Raw genomic sequence first — 7,529 nt, 5'->3', positions numbered from 1 at the left:
ACCCCCATTAAAACTGTGTCTGAGACATGCTTAAGAAACATTTATTTAAGTTATTACTCCTCAATACTAACTTACTTTAAAATGAATTATTCATAATTGAAGTTGGCCGTGAAATTCTGGCATTTGAGAATAAATACTTATCTTCCAAAGCATACCTCCCCCACTTCCTTTGGTCTCAGTGGGGGAAACTTGTGTTTGTAGATTTTCAAAGGGAATCACGTGCTGTCAAACCAAAGGGCATTGTAAGTCTTTGGGTGCCGGGGGGGAACACTAATAACACATCTTGAATTATGCTGTAAGATATCAGAAAATCGTAAGGTTACTCGGAAGACATGTTGTTTATTAGCTGCTTCTGTGTCTCTGCTACTGGTTGGTGCCTCAACATAATGAGGAAGAGCCCAGCAAACGATGAATCCGTCAAAAATGTTCAAAGATAATCTTTAAAATAGGGAAGAAAAATGGATATAAACAATACAGTGCATCATAGACAAAAAATACACACTAGATACTAAATGATTGAGGTATGGCTTGAACTGCTGTGGTGAACACAGGTATGTTTTTGATTTTATGCACTTGTTTTTAGCAGTGCAAGCAGCATTGATGGTAAAGTTGGGCAAGGAGGGATTGCTCTGCAAGTCAGTAAGGACATTCATGGCCGCCAGAGGACGTATCATACGCTGCTTTCAGACACACACTGAAGTCTGGACATTTTCCTTGACTTCTCCAGAGGGGCTGTGTGTGAGAAATTGACATTTTTCCAGAGTTTGTGTTTGAAAACAGCTGTAATGACTTTACCAATCCCCGAAATTTCCCCCTGGTGCCAACGGAAGGTCAACTTGAATGGACAGCTTACTTGATAGATGCAATTTTGTGCAGACATTTATGGTTCTCAGATGATAAATCCAAATGACTGATGGTTCTCTTACTTTTCTGCACCATGAGTTTCACAATTGTGGCTTTGAGAAAAACGTCTTGACACATATTGAAGGACTTGACATGACATCTGTGTCCCCTTTAGGATGAATCCTTGTAATTATGATCCTCTGAATCTTCACTTAAAAAAAAAAAAGTCATTTGTCTGATGGCGCAGTCTGATCAAAATTTTCTTCAGATTCACGTCTATGTGGAATGAGGCAAGACACGTTCGCTTCTGACCTCAAGTCGATCTCCTTGGCCTTGAGCCAGCGTTCACAAGGCTTCACTGTCCAGCCAGTTTGAGACAGCTGGGGGAGTCAGACCTCTCATTTGGGGAACGATTGTTACATGGATTACAATCGGAAAATGTGAAGAGAGAGAGAAGTGGAAAGAAACAGATGAGCCTTGCTTTTATCTGAATCCTCGTACAGTAAAAGCTGTCTGTGTGCTCCAAGTGAAACGCACAAACTCCTTCATCTGAATCATGTCGTTGTCTGAGACGGATGACTTCTGGCAAATACAGCCAACCCCCATCTGAACTTTGCACAGCGGCACCGCGTCTGATTTACATGAAAGTACAGAGAAACAACACAGAACAATACCCCTTGCTCCTCACGCTGTCTCTTTCTTTTTTCCTCCGCATGGACCCGTCGAGTCTCTCCCTGGTTTCGCTCCTGACAGCCTCCGTGTCTTAGCTGGGCTGGAGCCACCGAGTCCACAATCCCTCTCCAACTCTGCCGCTGCGGCTGTCTGATCAATGATACCACTAATAATAACTGCCACGCTGTCACCTCTGTCTCATCATAGAAACTGGCACAGCCAGGGGCAGCTCTCTGCAGATTGCCTCCACAGATTAGGACTCCATTAGAGAAGCAATTTACCCACCTTTGCTCCCCTCAAGCTCCCCTTCACTTTGTTTGCCCACGAAAAGACCCCATGGAGGATATTATAACCTTTTTTCAAAGTGAAAAATAACTGCTTTATAAGTGGAGTTCTCTTGGGATCGTCTTTAAGTTGCAAATTCAGGTCTTATGGCAAAATGAAAGGGCAACTGGCTTTACTCTCCGTGAGCACCAATGCTTATTTTGCCGGTGCACAGCTCAGTGCCGTCTCCCACGGGCCCCCAGTTAAATAAAGATTAACCTGGAACAAGACCAAAGACTACCTTTTAGTCTGTGATAATGCAACACCTTGGCTTGCAGAGTTTGACACTTGGCTTTTTTTCTCCAGCATTGCAGGAATGCAAATGAAATGAAAAATGTGTGTGGGTGTGTGTGTGTGTGTGTGTGTGTGTGTGTGTGTGTGTGTGTGTGTGTGTGTGTGTGTGTTTGTGTGTGTCTGTGTGTGTGTGTGTGTGTGATGAACTCTCTTCTGGTTATCCCCTCCAGGCCGCCTCAATGGCCTGACGACAAGAAGAAGTAATTCACCGGCCATTGCACCCCGGCCCATTACAGGACTCATTTAAACCAATCATTATGGAGGAAGAAGACCCATTGCATCCCTGCCCTGCTCTGCCGTTACCACTTCTGAATTAATCATCCGCTTCTCTGCAGAAGAAGCAGAGACGAGGCAAAGGTCCGTCTTTGCCCCCTAAAACAACAGTGGGGGTCTTTTGCCGTTGGAGCTGTGGAGTTGGGAAGCACGGTTGCATAGAATATAAACTCAATCAAAACATTACAGAGAAACCGTAATATAAGTGAGCATATGCAACTTTTGCGAATGATGAACACAGAATCGGACTGGCTACTCTAATTAAGCGCAATGAGCCTTGTAAATCCAATATTCGTAGGGAATGATTTGTGGAAGAATGGCTTCTATTACATAATAGGAAAATTGGTATTTAAGCAGATACAAATGATCTATTATGATAATGTGACTCCCCTGTCTCTCAAATTCCCCAAAAAGGCAGTAACAGGGCTTTGAATTTCCAATGCCAATCTGCCCTCACTAGGAGAGAGAAATTACCAGAGTGAATCTCGTCTCTGGCTTTCCATTATCGTACCAGCTTCTCTCCAGGTAATTTCACTGGCAAGCCAGTATAGTCCCGATAGACCAAATGGAAAAGAAAAATGTTATATTTCCTGCACCACTCTTTAATTCATGAGTCCTCTGCCTTATCAGACCACTGGAGTCCTGACCTGTTTTACTTTCTGTAGGCGTCCATTGTGTGCGTGGGTGTTCTTTCCCCCCAAAGAATCCCCCCCCCCCCCCCCCCGCTTTCCTGACTGATAACACCTCACTGATACCGAGTCAAGGGGATGGGGAGGGATAAGGCTTTGAGAATTCAGAATTGGTTTTCCCTAAATTTGATTAGCAAATTTCGCCCCTGCTCCAAGGGCAAGGAGTGGGATTATGTGGTGTACTTCATATGCGTTTTTTCAAAAAATGCTTTCCATACATTTTAAATTCATCGTAGTTTGGTGTCAGGCACAGCGGACGACACAGTGGGTATCAGTTTGCTTCCTGTGTATCGGACATTGGGTTTCATTTATGAAGTTTTGGTCAATATTTTCTATTGGCAGTAAAAAAAAAACAAAAAAAAACACTCACTGCCTTCATTTCTGAGATTTCAGAACGCTGCGGCCAAAAGAAGACGTCCAGTGGGGCAAGGAAACACAAGCAGTCGGAGGCTCGTGGAGGTTTTAAACCATCACGTAAGCCAAAGTTATTTGGAAAAGAACCAACAGTTGAGATTGCGACCCAAAAATCTTCCACAGTTCACAAAAAAAGACTTTCTAGCTCATACTTGTCAGAGTTTTGTACTCACACTTTCCGTTTTACATCCAGCTGAAGACAGATACTCTCAGTTAAACGGTTGGCTTGTTCGTATCCGTGTCTGTGTTTCGTACCCGATCTGTACGACGTTATCAAAGAGTCAATGTGCTAAAACTGCAAAAAAATAAGTTGTAAGAAGCCGAAATCCTCCTCTGAATGTCACGCATGCATTGTTCCTCAGCACTGCGTAGTATGCCTTCCAATCAGGCAAATGTCACAAAGTGGGTTTTTGTTAATGACTCTGCACGTAAAGATAATATCCCTGTCTCTGATTGAGTATGAATAATAAAATCAGAGTGGGTTAATTGCGCTGTGATTGAATCTAATCAAATAAAAGCAGAGCAGTTAAAACACAATTAAGAAAGGGATTAGATTGTGGATGGGCTTTTAGTTAAACCCATAAGTCATGAAATTGATCAGAGAGGATGAGCGGAGACGCCGGCTGCCGAGCAATAGTGCCAGGGAATGATAGATCGCAGGTCGGACTCTGTTCACTCTGTAACTCTGTAACTCTGTCACATGCACTTCTGCGATCAAAACTTGCCAAGTGGAAATTTGGTCATAACTTTTGACCTGTGGGTGAATGGTTGCTGATGTCGATATGAATCAGTAAAGGAAAGTGGGAACAATTCCATCAGTTTACATCAGTTTTACAATGAAATGTCTGTTATTTATATCGGAAGCAACAGTAGGTTTATGCCAGACAGGCAGGCGAGATATCTTTCCATTATGGATGGCTGCCAGTGTGGAATATGGCAAGAGTGAGGTATTACTTGAATACAGTTTTCCATCAATCAAATCAGGCAGGATAATATTTGAAACCGGGGGAGACACAGCTGACGACACTGCAACCCATTTGTCTTCTGCTTCATTATGGTCTTTCTCTATTTGCATTGATTGGCTGTGGAAAATGAATGTGTGCAGTGAGAGGAAAGGATTTTTTTGGGGGGGGGAAAAAGAAATGCTTAAAAAGAAGGAGATCCCGTGTTTGTGAAAGAGGGAGAAAAGGGAAGATGGGGAAAGAGACAGAGACAGACGAGATAGGGAGGTAGGATAAACTCGAGCTGCAATAGTAAAAGTGAGAGCAGAGAGCTGAAAAATGGACAGCAAAGGCATGTCAGGATTAGAAAAACAGTGAGAGACGAAGAGTTTCTGAGTGAAAGAGAATCAAACACACGCATGCAGCCAGATAATGCTCCGGGGTAAGCACAGGTTGGGCCCTCTTCCGGCTGGTCCCTGGTCAGGGGGAGGTCAAGCAGGCCACATCCATCAGCAAGGAGACGCAGGATAGACTCTTAAATGGCCTGGTTCCTCCCCTTCCAGCCACTACAGAGTGATGACGGCCTTGTCTGAGATAAAGGCCGATCCATTGGTCTGATTTGTGGCTGGTGGGGCATTTTCAATACCCGTCTTTGGCTTGATAGATGAGGCCCCCTCTTTGATAAAGGGCCAATTTGCCTCGGGGCCAATAGGGATGAAATTGCAGCAGTCGCCTTTATTTTGCCCTCTCCTCAATCCACGGCAAAACAAGACGGGAGGGAGAGAACCACATAATGCAAAGCAGGCACAGCGAGAGTCTGACGGAATACTACTCATTTTATTTGTGGCAGACACCGAAGGCGTCTTTGATCACCAGCACACATCCTGGTTCTTTTCAAACGGCAACAGTCTGATTTTATGTCAGAAAATGAAATAAAAATGAGCGTGGACTAGACTGCTCAAGAGTACACACAGAATATTAACTATCCCATTTGATGGACCCGATTCAACAGCATGGAAATAAGACCCGGAAAAACAATTCTCTTCAGCCGCCTGTTGATCCACCCTGTAGACCGTGGTGGGCAGACGAGTCTTACTCAGGCCTTAAGAGAGAACTCTGCAGATTTGATACCCAGTCCATTCCATTCCAGCACACCATCCATTACTGACAAATTACCTAGATCAAGCTCCTGGACTCCCAATTGCACCAAAAGCACCAGCGTGAAATCTCTGGAGAAGTGTGTAGTCTATAGAGGCAGCATATGTATCTTTTCAATTTCAAGAAGTCAAGCACCCAAAATTGCCAAAAGCCTATGGGAGCACCGTCTACTTCTTCGCTCAGTCCCAGAACGTCTCTGTAGTAATTAGGACCATATGTGCTTTAACTGGCAGAATTGAGGACAAGGAAGTCTGGCAGGACACGTTAACGTCATGTGCTGGGTTCTCTACCCAGGTAAAGAATAAATAGTATGCCTATAAGAGCCCCACATAATTATAACTGTCTTAAAGGAGACATATTATGCTTTTCAGTTTCTCCCTTTCCCTCTAGTGTGTCTGCAAAGTTAAAAAAGCCCAAAGTAAAGGGAGCCAACCTCCAACAGAAAACACAAGCTCCTGAAGCTCCTGAAGCTCCTGAAACACCTCACCAGTGGTCCGGTCAAAGCTTCCGTAACGTAGTGATGTGGCTGTGTTACGGAAGCATCAACCGGCAAGTCTGGCACGCCCCCAAACAAAAGGTCAGAGCAGAGGACAACACTTACACCTTCATGCACTGGAAGCGGTTGACCGATCACAACAAAGTGGGACCAACTGGCCAATCAGAGCAGACTGGGCTTCACGGAAGGGAGGCCTTGAAGAGACAGGAGCTAAAACCAAGTGTTTCAGACAGGCTGAAAATAGGAGCTGCAGGAATGGACAGTATGAGGAAACTGATGTGTTTACTGAAAATTAAAGCATGTAAACCTTTTCAAGTAATAACCCAAATTAAAGTTATGAGGATATTATATTTTTTTTAGTTTCTTCTGTGGGTTACAATTCACGCCTACTCCACATTAGACTCTGTGAATCATGTCTCAGGGCACAAAGCCGTCTCGCTGCGGAGGATACAAAGATGCTGGCAGACAGATTTTTTGACATGAAAGTGCAGAACACGCTCCTGGTGTAGGTGACAGGGTTCATAATGGGAAAAAAAAGGATATTTTGAGAGTTTACTGCATTTGCTAGACTCAGAGACACTGACGACTTTCCGGTCTACGTATTATGATTGGTTTTAGCGTGGCCCTGGAAAAAGATTTGAAAACTAAATCGTCATGTTTTTGTACATCAGTGATTTCAAACCTCTCTGGCAAATGTTTCACCAGCAGCTGTGTCCTGTTATCCTTCATTACCCATCATGGCCAAAAGTCTTAGTTGCACCCTGTAGCAAAAGAAACCTTTTAGAAAAAATGATGGATTAAAAGGCTATAGCGATATAAAACAGAGGAGGCTATGTGGGTTATATGTCTGATATGAAAATGTGGGATTTTCATCAAATTTGCTCAAACCTCAAGAAGTTGAATACAGAAACTTTGATGCACTAGGCAAAAATAGAATTATGCCAGTGCTTCCTCTGACTGCACCACCTGCGTTCATCGCAATCAGGTTGCGGAGTAATAAATCAAAATTCAGCTTCTCAGACAGAGATTATCAAATTATCTTGTTTCTGCCTCCTGAGTGCCGTTGTATTTGAGTATTTCCTGTGTGTGTGTGTGTGCTCAGAGGTGAATTGATTTTAAGGGGTGTGGTCATTGAGCCTAGTTTGGAACAAGTAAGTGTTCAGGACACGCAGAGAAGGGCTTTGCACAGAAGAAAAATGATTTGATGGAAATATCTCAGAACAAATTTTTTACCATTGAAACAAACTGCAGCAATTGTAAGAACATAATAAATCATCTTCTCTGTAAACAGTGATTTGATCTAAAACACAAATAGTCCTTCCTTTCAAAATCAATGCATAAAATCAAAAAGACATCTCCTCAAAACCAGATGTGATACGACATAATTCCCCCAAAAGTAGATTAATACATCTAATGTTATGCTCT

This window comes from Scophthalmus maximus, chromosome 20 (genome assembly GCF_022379125.1).
Source record: "Scophthalmus maximus strain ysfricsl-2021 chromosome 20, ASM2237912v1, whole genome shotgun sequence".
In the NCBI taxonomy this organism is placed as follows: domain Eukaryota; kingdom Metazoa; phylum Chordata; class Actinopteri; order Pleuronectiformes; family Scophthalmidae; genus Scophthalmus; species Scophthalmus maximus.
The sequence above is the reverse complement of the archived record's forward strand: the minus strand, read 5'-3'. Positions refer to the sequence as shown.